The 17,479-nt window shown below is 29.1% G+C and overlaps 1 protein-coding gene across 1 annotated transcript in view; it reads left to right on the top strand.

Annotated features, from left to right (window-relative positions):
• The first annotated feature begins 1,741 nt into the window (after window positions 1-1,741).
• Window positions 1,742-17,479, top strand: part of LOC121114902 (uncharacterized) — a 265,038-nt gene continuing 249,300 nt past the window's right edge. Inside the window, 1 exon segment of the mRNA XM_040709015.2 lies at window positions 1,742-1,925. The gene's annotated coding sequence lies outside the window, so the exon portion shown is untranslated.

The raw sequence follows: 17,479 nt of genomic DNA, 5'->3' as shown, positions 1-17,479 counted from the left end.
CTGTTAATCTAAAATTATTTTATTCAAATTTAATTCATTTTTAATGCCATAGATTATAATTATTAATTGATTCATGTGAGTGTAATTTCAAAGACGTATCCTGTAATTGTTAATAAAAGATAGTTGTAGACGAAAATTGCATACTACAAATTCTTGAATTATGATTTGCCTCCTAATTTTGGCTTCTAATTGCTATAATCCATTGCTTTAGAAGCTCAAGATCTTTAGGAAATTTATGGAGAAAATCCCTTTCTCTCTTTGAATTCTCAAGTTTCTTTTTCTTTGACTTGGGAAACCCAGTCCTGTAGCCGGGGAATCAGCCAATCATTCTATCTGAAATAAGAAAATATGAGTTATAAATATATAATATATTGGGTTATACTAATTATGTTTCTTACATTTCATTTTAGACTCACTTCGAGTTCGAGACGATCGGTTACACCTTCTAAGAGTACACAATTCAAAATAACATACATAAGTGAAATCTTGTTTATAATTTTTCTCTTTGATTATATGTATTATTCAAAAACAAATGTGACGTCATTCCTTTGAACTTTTGTCAGCTGGAATATGTTACTCAGTCTTTTGTGCATCTTGTCGCCTCTATGTATTTCTGTTTCTATGATGTATGCACATAAACGAATGTTTTCCTAACATTTATATCTTTCCATCCCTATCTATCTGATAATGAATATTATCGCATTACTGATCTCCAGACGTAGTTTTATTCTTTATTGTATTCTTTTATTAATCAATTTTCAAGTTTTGAATTGTTCCAAAATACCAAACTTGGTTTAAGAGGAGGTCTTCTGCACTACGCTTTCAATTTTTCAGTTTCCATTTTATTTAGTTTCAGGTTTAATAGTATATCTATTGATGTCGTTACAAACGAAATAAACTTGACAAATGTCATTAAGATAACTAAAAAGGGAAAAAATATAATCCTCCTACACGTATAGTCACATAAATATATAATAATGAGATAATCTGCATATTCTCACTGTATATACTCACAAATTGTGGACTTAAAGCAAAAATGGCAGACAGAAAAAAAATTTAATCATTAAATTTCGTGCATTCATCATGCAATAAAATACGTTTTATTTTTGGGGTTTCTTTTTACCCAGTTAAATAACCACTCTTTAAAAAAAATATTAATTGAGGAGGTTAATTTGCAGCGCATCCAAAAGATTAATCAGAATAATCCTTGTTGATGGAACTTGAAGATAATTTGTCAAAGAATACAAATGTAATACAGGGAAAAATCATCATAGCTTACTATGTATATTTGTAAGATGGATTGTATAGTGGGTATTAAAATAATTATTTTAATATTATTTGTCAAATATGGAGAGTTATATTAATAAATATAGTATATAAACTTTAGTTCAATGATTATTTATTTACAAAAAGTGACAGGTTACCATTTCTCTATGAATTCACAATGATATTATTATTTTTTAGATAATATAATAAACTATATAACTATATAAGGTTGGTATATATTTTAAATAGAGGTTAATTGTATTGCTAATTTTTTTGCATATAAAAAATATATTTATTTAAATCATAGCTTAAAAAAACTTTTTTTCAATCTTAAAAAATACCGAATATCGTACTTTTTTTTTTACTCCGTCAGAGAAAGTAGTTTTTTATCCTCCATGGACTCCCAAGAAAGCATGCGCTTTAAAAAGACTATGGCTTTCTCCTATAATAAAAATACACGAACCAAGATATATCAAGTTCACTATTGTACGATTTGTTGTTTGTGTAGGAGCATTTATTTCATAGACATTCATAGTAAATAAATTGTTTTTTGACATTTTGTTTTTTATATTTTTTGATCGAAAAATATGTGACAAAATTATGTTTTAATTGACACATAAAATCAACTATTGGTGAGAGCTATTACTCACTTTCAAAAGGTAAGATAAAAATGTTCCCTCCAATATTGATACCACAGTATGAATGAGGTCATTGTAACTTCAAAATATAGTTAAAATAACGAACAAAAAACAAAAGATATTTTATTGTACTACTATGGAAAAAACAGACTTTCTATAATTATAAAATATTAAAGGCATTCAATTAGTACTATAAGTATGTTCCTTATAAAAAATTATAAATGACATTGTTAGAGTATAATTTGTATTATTTATGATTAGAGATGTGAAAATCCGAGGATACAATTGTACTATATGACTTATATGTACAAGTTATTACATCTCAGTTCTAACTTTTACAATTGAAAGTCTTGCGCGCTTAAAAATCTTTACGTTTTCACTTTGCAATTTATAATGTATTGAACAATAAAATAGTATTGGGTTCGAGTATTAAGTATCAAATTCTAGTTTTTGAGCATTGTGGCAAGTCGAGATTGAGTAAAGACATCAGGCAAAAAAAGAAAAAAAAGAACCAAATTGCAACTTAAAAATGAGATTTTTAAGTTGCAACTTGTATTGAATATGTGAAAATGCATGAATTTTTAAGCGTGCAAAAATAGTTAAATATCACCTTTTTATAGTGTAACTTGTATTATTTATGAATAGAGATGTGAAAATGTGGTCATTTTTAAGCCTTCTGGGATATATAATTGTACAACTTCAGGTACGTCCGCAGGATTATATTTTAGTTTTTGTTTTTGAAGTGTGGGTCTGAATTTATAAAAAAATCTGAAAAATAAAAGAAATCCTGTAAAAGTTTGTTTCCCCTAATTTAACATTCAATTTTTGTCTTGCTATGTGACGATTTATCTTGATCAATGCCAAAAAATGATAGATTGGTGGAGAGGGGTCTGTGTGAGCTACAGAATTCCTCTAGGTTCCCTCGTGGATGCCCCTGAATTTTCTTGTATGTACAAGTTATTATATCCTAGTTGTAACTTGTACAATTTTGACAATATACGCTTAAATGTGGGCGTATTTTCCCTTTGCTATATATGATGTATTTAAGAATAAGATATTTTACCGTTGGATTTAAGATATAACTATCAAGTTTGATTTTTGGAGTGTTATGTCAAAGCTCAAATTCAAGTTTGAGTAAAGATATCAGGAAATAAATTATTTCCCCATTGAATTGATCAAATCAATGTTGTTTAACAATGACGTAGGTCTGACTATCCGATAAGGCAGTCAAATTATAATTAATCAAACAATGTAGGATATTTTAGAAAATATCTATTTGGATTATATGAAATTATTTCAAAAAATTGTATTTAATTCATTACAACAAAGATTAAATTAAATTAATAACTCCGCCAATTTATCAATACCAATTTGTATCTTCTTTTTGATATAATTTTGATTGTTTCATTGGATTAATAATTATTCGAATATTTCGATTTGTTTCGAATTTTTTAAATAATATACTTTGTTCTGAAGACAACGACGGGGAAACTCCAAGAAAAATGCTCTGATGATTCGATTTTGACTTGATTTTGTGGCAAATACGAGTTATTTTCAGATAATTGTTGACTTTAGTAATGTCAATCTTGTATTGGGCTCGAGTAATATTTGAATTCAAGAAAAAAATATGTACTCTGTCAACACAAAAGAAAGCTGGGAGGATTTGTCTCAAAACTGAGTCGAGATTACTTTAGTTGTATTCTTAATATAATTATATTATATTTCTATTAATATATTATTTTGATAAATCATTCGATGATTCTGCAATTGTAACTTAAAATTCGACAAAATTATCGATGAGTGATACAAAAAAGATTAATATGTTTCTATAGGCATATTGGAACTAAAAAAGTATTATGGATCCAATGAAGGCTCCTTATTACAGCTAATGTTCTCAGGTATCAGAGTTCTTTTTACAAATTAAAATATGAAGCCTGTAAATAACCGATATACGTCAATGAAATTCTGGGGCAGAGAATATGTATATTTATGAGGTATAATAATTAATCGTAAATATACATTTTCTTTATTTTTGTTTCAGATTGATTTTGTGTTGAAAACAACATATACTATAAATAATTAAATAACAAAAGAAATACCTTATTTTTTCCATAAATTAATTATTTAATTATATTTGTCAAAAGTGAAATGATAATTGTCCATTTAAATATATTTGATGTATATAACTTTTTAAAATTATATTTTTAATAAATTATGAAAAAAAAAAGAAAAAATGGTTTCAACCTTTGAAAGAATGATAGGAAAATAAAATGAATGCTTTTGATTTTTTTTAATATTATTCTAAAGGAATTATTTTTAATTTTTTTTAATCTGTAGTTACTCGGCTTATTATATAAATATACATATATGGATATAGGTATAACCATGTTTTTTTTTGCATTTTTTAATACCAACTATTGGCAATTTTTTATTTTTACAATAATAGAATATAACTGAAATGAAAGGGGGAAATGAATTAAATCCCTTTGGTAATGAACGTATCCTGAAATTAAAATAAATTTATTTAATAATTATTATTTTGATGATATGGAATATATAAATAGATTTCGAAACAGTATTTTAATTCTCTAAGAGACTCATTACACAATTTCAATAACTATAACACTAAAAAAAATCGCTCTTATTCTGACCAACTACATATGAAAAAAACTGGGGAAAAGTGCATTCTCCATGTATACCATATAGAATATTCCTTGATATATGCCAAAAATTTAATGAAAAATTTGAAATAATCATTGTACAATCCTGTTCTAAAAGCGTTGTCTAAATCATAGGTACTAGAAATTCGTAAGCCTACACAAACATCTTTTACTACAGAACTTGAAGTCTAAAAACCAGCGTTTGTATTTTGCAAGAACTATGTGCTTTTATTCATTTTCTCGTAACTAGTTACTAATTAAATACTAAAAGTATACCTATTCTATTCATTAATTATCGTCATTATTTATTCATTGTTCATATACCATAATTTCGTTTGGATTAATTGAATATCAATTTTACTGTCGTAAAATTCTGAGTGATTACTTTTCAAATATACTGAAACTATTTGCCAGAATGAAACAAACAATACTATATTAATATGATGATTACAAAATTTCTGAGGATGGTTTTTATGAGTAATTTTTCGTAGAATGGCATTCAAGATCACTAATTTTCTAAAATAATTTTAAAGACGAAGTTAAAAAAGTGTATATTTTGGTTCAACTACTTTCTAGGTTACAAATATGTATAAAAAAGGTTCATGTACTGCTAAGGAATATATAACTAAATACCAGTCAAAAAAAGAAAAAAAAAAAGAATTAAACTAACCGTAAATCACATTACATGACTTCCCAAATGATGTAGAAATGATTAATGAATGAAAAAAGAAAAATTCCAAGAAATTAGTCACCAGGTACTTGTAATATCAGTTACATCGAAACACATTAATTAAATTATTATTAATATGATTGTTACTTAATAATATTTATTGTATTTATCCAGATGTCAACCACTAGTATCTTCATCTACGAATAGTGTATATTTATAATTTTAAAGTTTGGGTATTCGTTGTTACTAACAAAGCCTTCGCTTATTTTGTGATGATTTTCTATGATTTTGATCTGGTCATCATCTAATCTCTTATAATGTAACCCTGCATTTAACATGAATTTTCACAAATAGTGAATCAAGCGCTGCTCAATATTTATTTCAACGACAATGTTAAAGATGGTTAGATGTTAAAGAGTCGTCTTTTATATATTAGGATATATAGCAAATTCCATTATATAAGTCACAAATCCCAAGAATGTTATAAACTATTACCATTTTTTTATTTATCCCATGATGTACGTGAGTTGATGGAGCTCAACCATTTAAAAGAAAATTGGTTCAACATGAATAATAAAGGTGGATTAGTTTCACTTTCGAAGATAATTTATTTATCTTCCGTCTTCACTATAAAACTTTTTATGGAAAATATGAACGATGATGAAACAAAGGGATTATTTTTTTTCTTTTAGTTAGTCAAATGACCTATTTTCAAACATATACGTATATATATAAATATAATTCGAATTCAAGAGTAAATAGAGTTCCGTTCAATATGAACAGTTTTATGTGATGAGGATCATTCTTTTGTATAACTCTTTAGGCATATATCAAATAATAATTCAATGTTACGTGCATATCTATATATTTTTGCAACCACTAGTCTCAATTTATGAGAAAGACGCTGGAATTAAGTTTCAAAAGTAAATCCGATATCTCCAAAGACGAGACAAGTCAAGTTGCGTGTTTTGAGTTTTTGGCAAATGAGTTTGTGAGTTTTAAGACTTGAGTCTGATTAAAATCTGAACTTTGTCGATCTGACACAGAATTCCAGTAGAATTACACAAGTTTTGTAAGGAAAATTGAATGTTTCGATTCTTGTTACGAGTTTTTCACATTGAATACTAGTCCAATTTGAAATTTCTTTTTTCTTGTATACATCGAGTCTTCATGGTGTTATAAGTCCCAATTTAATAAAAGACAAGAAAAACTCGTGTACGAGTCTCCAATTCTGATTTGTGAGTTATAATTAATTGATGACCAAATAAACCGACTAATATCTTATTCACTTCACTTTTAAATATATTGAATGTAACTAAAGAAAACAACATGCACATTCAGGAGGTTGCATGAGGCATTCAATAAATATGTCTTTGGTAAGAATAGCCTCAAGCCCCCCCCAATTGGGTATACATAAGAACTGATAAATTACTACAATGACATAAAATTAGGGCCATTTGTCAATCATTTGTGATACTTTTTTTATAGAAAAAAACCTATTTATTAGATTTAAATAATCGAATATATACCTACACATTTAAAAAAGAAAGGATTTTGATAGGCTTAAAATGAAATAATTACTAAAATTACAAAACTAGACCTCATTTTTTTGATATACTATTTGGTTATTTAAATCTAATAAATACTTTTTTCCCCCATAAAAATATACGACAAATGATTAAACAATTATAAGATGGCCATTTGAACTTATAATATATCATTGTTCTTCCACCTTATTTGTAGAAGGGAGGCTTGAGTTTAGAAATATCCAGTATTCTATGCAGTGATACTAACTGAAATCATTTTTTTGGCTCGCCTCTTTTTCTTTTGGAGTTGGCAAACTGAAGAGTATCTTTTATTTTACCAGACTGTTATCCTAATTACACTTTAATTAATGAGGAGTGAAATTCCTTTTCCACTACGTACACTTATATACAAACCCCCAATTAAACATTTGTGCGTGTTGATAAAAGATAGAGAGTAACTTTGAGGATTTGTTGCAGAGTTGTTATAAATGTTAATATCCTTGTTGGAATCAGAGTAAATTTGAGTAACGTCATTGGAGACATTCTTACCTCCCTCCTTGTTTATTTCCTTCTTTCCCATCGTCACAGTTGCTTATAGCTGATCTATGGGGACGTCATGAGAGCTAAGTTGCTCTCCTCCTACACATTATTAAAATTTTCAGGGATACCAATTTATTTTTTGTTTACTTTTTCTTGTCAATATGTTCAAAATACGAATGATTTTCATCATTTGCTAATGATGTGTCTAAACATGCTAGCTTCTCCTCCTTATACTATTTGGAGGGGTAAACATGAAATTGAACGGATCTCTACTTACATCTACAGGGCAAGCTATAAATGCCGCCACTTTGGCACGTTATCTTGAGAAAACAAGGGCACTTTGGCAGCTGATTTTTTTTTTGTTAGATAGCTTGTTCAAATCTACACCAGTTCCAAAAAACGTAATCAATTGACGAATTTGTTGTCCCAAATATTTGGAAAAAGGATGGAGTCCTCCTTGGAATCAGCATAACAATTGTTCGAAATCTGGGGACTCAGTGAGACGTTCGTGTTTAGGGTTTAGAGGTAATTTGAGGCCTCTAAAGGGGATTTTGAGGCAACAGAAATGAGAAAAAAAAGTCTCAAATGCCTTCAAAACAATTTTGACCACTTCATCTCGTTAGACTTTTGGCTTTCTAACTCGATTTGAATCTGATTGATTTCTTTAGTGTGGAGTGTCATCGAACGACTAACCTACCGAACCCTCAGCAACAACAAAGATGAACTTATCATTCGGATAAAGAAGGAATTCCAGGATTTGCCATTGGACCAAGTGGCGAAGGCCTGCTTGCACTGTCGGCCTCGCATAGAGACTATAATTGAAGCTGGATATAATTTTATTAAAAAAATAAATGGAAACCCATCATGCTTTAAGAATCTGGTTTTATTTTTTTAATTTGATAATTGCTTGGAGAGGAAATTGGGTTTGAAAAAAAAAAAAAATCGACCCTGTAGATGCCTACTAAATGTAGTTATCATTTGTAGACACGTTTGTGTCTAATTATTTTCTTTTCTTTTTGAACGTCGAGGTTTCGAACGAACAAAAACTTTGGCTTAGTTAGGCTGTGAATGTTTTTAATATTAATTACACAAGAGTAGTCAAACAGTTTGAAAAAAATCATACGTTATTGTCTCTATATACAGACCATTTTAAGTATTTTATATCTCTTTTTGGAGAAGAAGTTTAGAGATTACATAATAAATTATCATTATCTCATCATTGTATGTACCTGGAGTACAAATAAATGTAGACAACAGATCACAGATTCTCATCCAATATACTTACTTTTATATGACATAAAAGAATATAACTTTAAGTTGGATATTCTTTATATATCTGTTGGACCAGCAAAATTGGAAAAACAGGCTTCAATACAATATATTGTGATTATTATATATTCTTAATGGTTAAAAATAGATTACTAACTGTTAAATATAATAATATTATTGAATGTATCTAAGTTTGTAATGCATTGCTTAATTACTAACAAATAAATATAGTTAATTTATTATAAGCTAATAAATAATTGATTTTTTTACCCAATTGAAATACCACGAACTACTTACTTACAAAAAGAAAACCAGGCACTAGACAGTCTTCAATTACATGTACTATGCTAGTTTTTCAAGTACTACTAATTAATATTAAACGAAGAAAATTCAATATTACATATTTATTATGTATAACTACTAAATAGTGTTGGATTTCAGTATTACTACAATTTGAAAAAATATAACTACCCAAATAATATTTCAATAAAAAATTGCATTGAAACTCGAAGGATCAATACTCTAAATGTCCAATTATAGGTTAATCTCATCTATATTTGCATTATTCAATATGGAATTCTCTGGATAAAGATATTGTAAGTACGAGTTTTTATATATACAGTGTCAGGATTTTAAATCCGAAACAAGCTTAGACATAAATATCTTGGCAACCCTGATGTTTAGGAAAGTGTGCTCATCAGACTCAACTGGCAAAAACTGTATAAGTATAAATACAACATCCTTAAGATGTAATTTGAATACAAACATCATGCATCCATTATTATAACTCAAAAAAAAAAAAAATGATACTAGAGAGCTTTAATTGATGTCAGTAGATCCGGTGTCATGCCAGAATTTTAAATTGGCACAGTTTGTTGAAATCGTGTATTTGGAACTGGATTTATTCTGTAAAAAACTCACATTTTTAAGACCTTTATGTTTTGGGCAGATGAAATATGGCCTCTTAGCTTACTCGGTCAGAAGGTTGAGTGAGGTCCTTGTGAAAGAAACTAATCCCAAGTTATACTTTATAGCCCTCATGATGGTCCTAGTAGCCAAAGAGTAGTTGATTAATCCATTTAGTGGGATCCTCCTTTATAGTATTCTTCAAACTGAACAAGAACTTCATATGCCTCTTTAAATTATACCCTCCACTTCCTGACATCCTGGAGAGGTCTTCTTCATTTTTTTTCATGTTAGCAAAATTAAAAACCAGGCTCATAGAACGCTTAAAATTATGTGTAATCTTCATCACATCAACTTCGTTGCTCGCTCATGATTATGAAATGACTAATCAATTATTATCGTTTGTTTAGGCAAAAAGGATGGTGGAAACAGAATGTAGAAAAATAATCAATCAACATTTTCATAGTAAGAGAAAATAAACAATAATTAACCCTCCACATTTTGTTGCCCTACCCTGTATATCTCCAATTTATACCTTCAAACCTGTATTTAAATATAAATTTGATAATTCAAAAAACAAGAAAATTAAATTAGAAAGAGAAAAATATATATTTAAGTTTTCATTTGTATTTTTATGTCTCGGGACGTATGTATGTGTTGTGTCTGACGAGGTTATACGACACAAATTAGTTAAGAAAAATTAAAAGGATCGACAGAAATGAGGAGGAGAATCGTGGAGGAATAAGAGCATTAAATGCATTATTGTATTAGGAACACATGTATTATAATACTCAATAAATATTACAAACTACTCTGACGACACAAAGTAGTCAGTCTATTTATACTATAAAATACAAAAGGAAGTACTTTACATATATATACAATATACATACAGATTATATATATATGATAGCATCATAAGGGGAAGGAAGAAGGGAAGAACTTTTAATGAAAACATGAAAAATTGATAAGTAAAGGATTTAATTCCAATATGATTTCAAAGTAATCAATTATGTTTACCTGTTTATTAACTATAAGGATTGAGAAATTGATTAATTTAATGTATAAAAAGATTTGTCAGTACCTGCTCCATGCGTCATATTTAAGTTTAGACATACACAAATGCTCACAGCTCGAGTTTTGAAAGGGATTTTTTCATAAATGAGTTCCTGTATTATTCTAATGATAATTTGCAATTGTTTTTGCTTATAAATATTGGCTGTAACATAAAAGATGCTTGTGTACCGGAATGTCCCATCTGATATTGCGAATAATATCCAAATCAGTTGGATGACCGTGTGTGGCATTAAAAAATGACTTGAAATGGAAGGAAAATACCCCAAAAGGTCGGGGCAAGGTTGGAAAGGAACAGTAAGAAACAGAGAGCATTATTTTGTTGGTCAAAAATCGTCTTGTTTGAAATACACTGAGGAAGATTTGCAGTAAGGACAAAAAGATGAATGTGAGCAACGTTATCCTCAGAAGAATAATTAAAAATGAGTTGGGAGCAAAGAGGAACAAAGAACTCATTACGACAGCCACAAAGGAGAAGAGTTTGTCTGGAGCCAAACTTCTTTTGAATGTGCTCAAACACAAGCCAGGATTCATCATCTTATCGAAAGAGAAGTTGTTCAGGGCCTACTCCTCTTTTTGAGGATCTAAAATTATCATATAGCTTCGGTGTCTATATTTGATTTAAAAAAAACAAGGACACGTGACTTTTATTATATATTTTTTATTACTAAAGAAATTCCCAATTGTACATCTATTGTACTAGGGAGATGCACCGTTCTCTTTTGCACGACCTCTTTTACAGCATGATAATCGAGTGAATTTATAAATAATAGGTCATGCCCGGACAAATAAGGATGGTTGGTAACCCATCACATAGCAGTAAAAAAAATCTTTCTTTTTTTAGATTACAGTTATTGGCGAATCCTTTTTCAAAAACGGTGCATAAAGCCTGTCGTATGTGTAAAACCCTTAAAAAAATATTCTAAGAGGTAAACTCTAATGCTTAACTACTCAATTAATTGTAATTGGTACAAACTTTCTAACAGTGAGAAACATGATGAGAAAGGTATGATTTTTTCAAACATTCATTTTATGATCCTAAATAATAAATAAAGGGGAATTACATATCTAATTTAAATACGTTTAGTAGGTAGTATGATTTCCTGTCTTTGAAGTTTATAGAGGATCCCTTGATTTATATATGTAATGGCTCAAGATAATTGGAAATCAGAAAAATAAACTATTTCCTGACACTCCTCAGGATTCAGTAATATTCCTGGACAATGCTTTGTTGTTCACTTAACCCTTTAAATACCAGACAACTCACTCCACTTTGCCCCGGGTCTAGTGGTCCATATTTATTCTCCGGCAGAGGTGTTGATAGTTTTTGAAACGGGGTTTAGCCCAAAAATTATCAACACAATTATATATTCTTATATATATTAATAAGTATCTTTTGTCGTTGTCACACATGGAGTCCAAAACGGTGGAACAGTTCCGTATGAAATTTAGCAAGTATACGGAACATAATCTATGATTTTTTTTTTACCTCTGACGTCATTAAGAGTCCGTTTTTATCAAATATAACCTTCATATTCTCTCTTTCTCTTCCCCTTCTGTCTCATTATGTTTCCCTCTCTCTGTTTTTGTTCTTCTACCCTCATTCTTTGTTTCTATTCCCTTTTAATCAGTCCTGTAACGCCAGTACCCACTTCTAGTGACTTATATAAATAGTTTTGATTAATATATTCATGATAAAAAATTGTAGGAGGCGTCAAACACATTTTTTTGAGGGGGAGAGGGATTTAGCCCCTCCTAAAACGGAGTAGTGACGCCACTGCTCTTCGGCGTCTCTTTATATTTTCATCGGGAAATGCTGTTTTTATTACGGGATGTCTCCTTAAGCAAGGAATAGTCAACATATATGGACTAACCGATTCATAAATCGGAAAGAACAAAGAAATTAAGTTATAATAGAATATTCCTCTTTTCTTATTGGAGAATCAACATTGGAATGTACTTTTGTAGCTTATTTAGACTAAATTTTGAGTTAATTTACTTTTTTTCTTCGTAAATATGGAAACTTTACTGATTCTATAATATATTTTAAATTTATTAAATAAGTGTAAAAGATATTAATAGACCCATTCCACCTATTGCGATATTTTTGTGTCTGTATGTATGAAAAATATAATATGGGACCAAATAAACCAAAAACCTATGTTTCACTCAATAAATAGAGGTGCAAACAAGGGCATAAAATTAAGGTTTTCTGAGGCCAACAGATGAAGTAGAAAATATTCAAATGTAAAAAATGCAACAAATGAACCCAGTCGACATTTAAAAGGGTTATTGCATAAGTGTTGGTCTTGGACAAAGGTCTACATAATGGAAATATAGGGATGTTGTAGATAAGTTCTACATAATAACAGGTATGGTCATCATCTGCCTTTCATCTTTTGTCTTCATCCATCAAGTTGATGTAAAAATAGGATTCTTGTGATTAAATTATATTACTCATTCAATTTTGTATGATGAGTCTATGTTGGCGTACTCGTACATATATACATATCTAATTAATCAATTTATGTTTAAAAACAATGGCTTCCCAATTACTTCAAAGTAAATTGTTCAGGGGAGCCAGGCATTACCTAACTTTAACATTCTTTTATTATTCATACAATAAAAAAATTGTCATTCAAATTGGTCGTTCTGGACGTTATTTGCAAATGGGATTCATTTGTAGCTTTGAAAGTAACCGTCAAGACATATATAACATCGAAATGATAATTTTTTTGAGATATTTGGATTTGATTTATATAGGAAATGGAGTATATCATATAAATACATTGTTATATTAATCATAAAATACTTATAATTAATCAAAATATTCATTTAAAATTAATGTAATAATGTTATCGATGATTAATTTCTAATGGGAGGGATTGTGTGAATGAATAAGAAATATTTCATTAATTTTTGGTATGAACCAAACATAAAAGTTGTGTGTTCCTCATTGCTTTTATCTCGATAAAACTTCAAATAATCTTTATAGTACAAAATTTCTGAAATTGTGTTCTGCAAAGAGAAACATTTCGTAACAAAATTTCTGACTTTGTGTTCTGCAAAGAGAAACATTTCATATACTATCAATTAGTCTTGATATTCCCCCCCAAACAAAAAATCTTAAATAACTTTTAAAATATTAATATCTTAAAGTTTATTTTATTTTAAGTTATTGATCTTCACTTTTCGACAAACTGTGATTTTTTACCATTGTGATCAAAATGAAAAAAGTAATTATACCTTCAATGAAACGAACAATTTTTGTCATTTTTTTTGTATAAATAAGACATTTCTTCCAATTCAAAAAAGATACATAAATAATTAAAATATTTTTTGAATCTGGAAACATGTACCTACAAACCACATTTAATATTAGATCTTTCAAGCTGAAAACAAAAGATCATGTAGATGTTCTAAAAAAATACTCTATATGGCACATAACCAGAAATTTTGTGTTATAAAGATTATTTTTGGTTTCTTGAGGTAAAAACAGTTGAAATTTGGTTGTTTAGTTTTATGAGTATATTTTTCTCCAATAGTAAAAGTTCCTGAGGTAACATCAGACCACCAAAATCACGCATTACGATGATACATCTACCCATTAAAAATATTTATAAAATACTCAATTTTAAATTGATTTTTATATGCTCGTAGTATAACCAAATAATTATATTTATTAATGTATAATGTATTTTCATAATGAATTACAACAATTTTATAAATCCTAGATTTTTTTGCAAGTTTCTATTTTTGTAGTCTGCAAAAACAATATTTCATATACTGTCAATAAGCTTAGAGTAGTAAATCAGATCCATAATTAATTAGATCAATTTTAATAATCTTTGCTTTGACTTTGCTATTGATTAATGATGAGTATATTTTTTTTTTACAAAAAAACAAAGTAAAGTACTTACTATGGAGTCAACAGCGCAGTAAAGTATTTTTTTAAATCAAAACCAGTCACAAAAGGACTATAAAAATACCTATTATAATTATACATCTAGCCTTTAAAATATATTTATTTAATAATCCATTATTAATCGACACTTGTATAATATGATAAAGTAATTATTGGGTACCTCATAAGTTTACCTGACCCTCATTCTTTTTTATTTCTATCTCGAAATTGGAGACAGAGACAAAAATCACCTTTTAATAATAAGGAAATGAGTGAAGAATATGTTATTGGATTAGGAGGAGATCGATCTCAACTTTTCTAGATATTCGGACAATTAGCACTTTGGAGAATCATTAAGGTACATAACAATAAGCAAAGAATATGTTTTTGGATTAGGAGGAGAGTGATCTCAACTTTTCTAGATGTTCGGACAATTAGCAAATTGGAGAATCATTAAGGTAAATAGGAAGGGACTCAGAGTCGATCGGTGGATTGAGGGATGAGACTGGAGGAGATTACATCTCATAAGTAAATCACTACGACTTTTTCTTTTTGTGTCAACCAAGAACCGTCAAAGTGTAATTACAGTTTAATTTATAAAACAAGTTTATAAATTAGAAAAGTTTTATTTTAGTTTCATAAGGTTATTACACATTTAAAGTATTGTTTTACACAATTTGGAAAGTCATATAAAGATAGGTGACGTCCCTCATTCCTAACTCTGGTATTTCAATACCCTCTGATTTTTTCATTTCTCTTGAAATATATTTTAATTGAGAAGTTTTTGAGGGATAGTTGTTTATTAACTGATATAAAATTTAATTGGCAACATATTTTATGGATAAGTAATTAATTTGTAATTATTTATTGGGCATTTTGCAGAGATCTTACAAATGTTGGTTTTTCAAGAACAAATCCGGTTTTGTTTATTTGAGTTGAACAAATTACACCAATTTTGAATTATTTCCTGACACTGCATATTATGTCAAACATTTTTTCCTCAATATTTATTTTCGGCGGCAAATGCACGTTCCCGACTACTCCAACGCATGATAGCCCCTAACTGTATTTCCAAGAAAACTATAGAATCTTTCCCATTTGAGGAAACCCCACTTACCCGCTACTACTTCTACAGCCTGATTGCCACGCATGATAAAAAAGGTTTTAAGTTTTGCAGCCTGTACCTTTATTGAAATAAAAAAAATATTCAAAATATGCTTTAACAAGAAATTAATTAATGAAGTAGTATAAGTATTAGAGTATATTTGATTTTATAAGACTTATAAAAATAAAATTCCAAACCCTTCGAACAAATGACTAAAATGTACAAGAGGAAGGGGATGAAACTACGGACCCACTTAATCATCTCACATGTATCTTACACCCAATTAAACATAATAGGATTTACAGTACTGTAGATAATTTTGAAACAGAAAGGGATTTTTATGGTTAAAAGAAAGAACGAGTATACGATACGTTGAGTGATTTCGAACACTTTGACAACTTTTTATGTGGAAAGAGAAGAAAAGATGGTACAAAAAACATATTCCATCATTACAGATAGCTCTTCTTTAATATGGATCTATTTTTATTCAAATTTTGGTGATAAATGAATGCTTTCATAATCTAAAGAATGCATAAATGCACGAACTCACCCGGTTCTCCTCTACATATTTCAATAATTTTCTCTTCATTTTTCATGGAGTGCCAGTTTTGTACTCATTTAATAACGTAAATCGATTACTCAGTTTTTTATTGCACATACAATTGGAGCATAACTTCCCATTCCTTCAATCTAATTAAGGTATTGGTTCATTTTTGTACGAGACATGAATGCACATTTTAACTTGATAAAGTAGATTAACTAATCAAAACATCCATCACACCTTTGTTGGAATACAAAATAATCTTTCATATTGAATACTATGTTGCAATATATCAGTATTGCTCAGTATACAAGTTCTAATATGGTTTGGAAGTGTGACGAGTATTTTTTCTGTATTCATTTTTGCCTCTAGTTGATTTTGACGTATGCCATATTCACTGCCTTTTTATGTTTTTATATTATATGATAGCTCAAATTTTACCTATAGTCTTTAGAATTGTATTTTTTATTTGATGTAGTTACCTTTTGTATAATACAACCTTTCTTAAGGCAAAAAAATAGATAAAAACGGTCAAAATCAGTTGGTAGTTAACCCATTTCTCCCAAATATCTTCCTATCCGGGATCTCGGAGCTTCTATCGCGTAATCAAAGATATATGCGGCCTGCCGTTGTCTTAATTAAGTCTTATTGTCTCCTATTCCCCAATCTTTTTGCTTTTGTTCAATCGCCAGCTTTAAGCAATCGAGTTGTTCACACTAGAGAACACAATTGAGCGAAAAAAATTCCCTTGAACCTCTGTTATCAAACACGATCCGAAAGAGTATTGACCCCGTATAGATAGCAATTATTTTTGGTAGCTTTCGACAAATAGGTAGTAAAAATGTAAAATATACCAAATTTCTTCCTCTGAGACCTCCATTCTCGACGCACAGTAATTCATGACTGAACCGACCAAGCGTAATACTGCCCAAAAAGCGTTTGTAGTATACACACAGCACTTCATAGTATGATCCGATGTCACCAATGATGAACAAGATATACTTAGCTTAAGAAAATGGAAATACTACGATTTATTTGATCTTAGTAGTATTTCTAGTCAATATTCTTGTATGGTTGTTATATTTTATGATGGGGATTTTTACGATTTTTTCTGTACTCAAGTGAGTGTAATAAATTTATTGGAAAACTACTTTATGAATCGGAAAATCTTCCCATTTAATGGATAAAATATGTACATTTTACCGAGTGGCCCATTGAAATCTGAACACTTACTATTTCAATAATTCATGAAGGTTGAGTGATTGAAATTCATTCATATTTCGATATATTAAATCATAAACAATTAGATACAAAAAAAAATGTTGCTAAGCTCCCTCCCTCACGTACAAGTCGAGAAAGTGACACTTAAACGTTATCAAC

Source organism: Lepeophtheirus salmonis, chromosome 3 (genome assembly GCF_016086655.4).
Source record: "Lepeophtheirus salmonis chromosome 3, UVic_Lsal_1.4, whole genome shotgun sequence".
In the NCBI taxonomy this organism is placed as follows: Eukaryota; Metazoa; Arthropoda; class Copepoda; order Siphonostomatoida; family Caligidae; genus Lepeophtheirus; species Lepeophtheirus salmonis.
The sequence above is the reverse complement of the archived record's forward strand: the minus strand, read 5'-3'. Positions and strand labels throughout refer to the sequence as shown.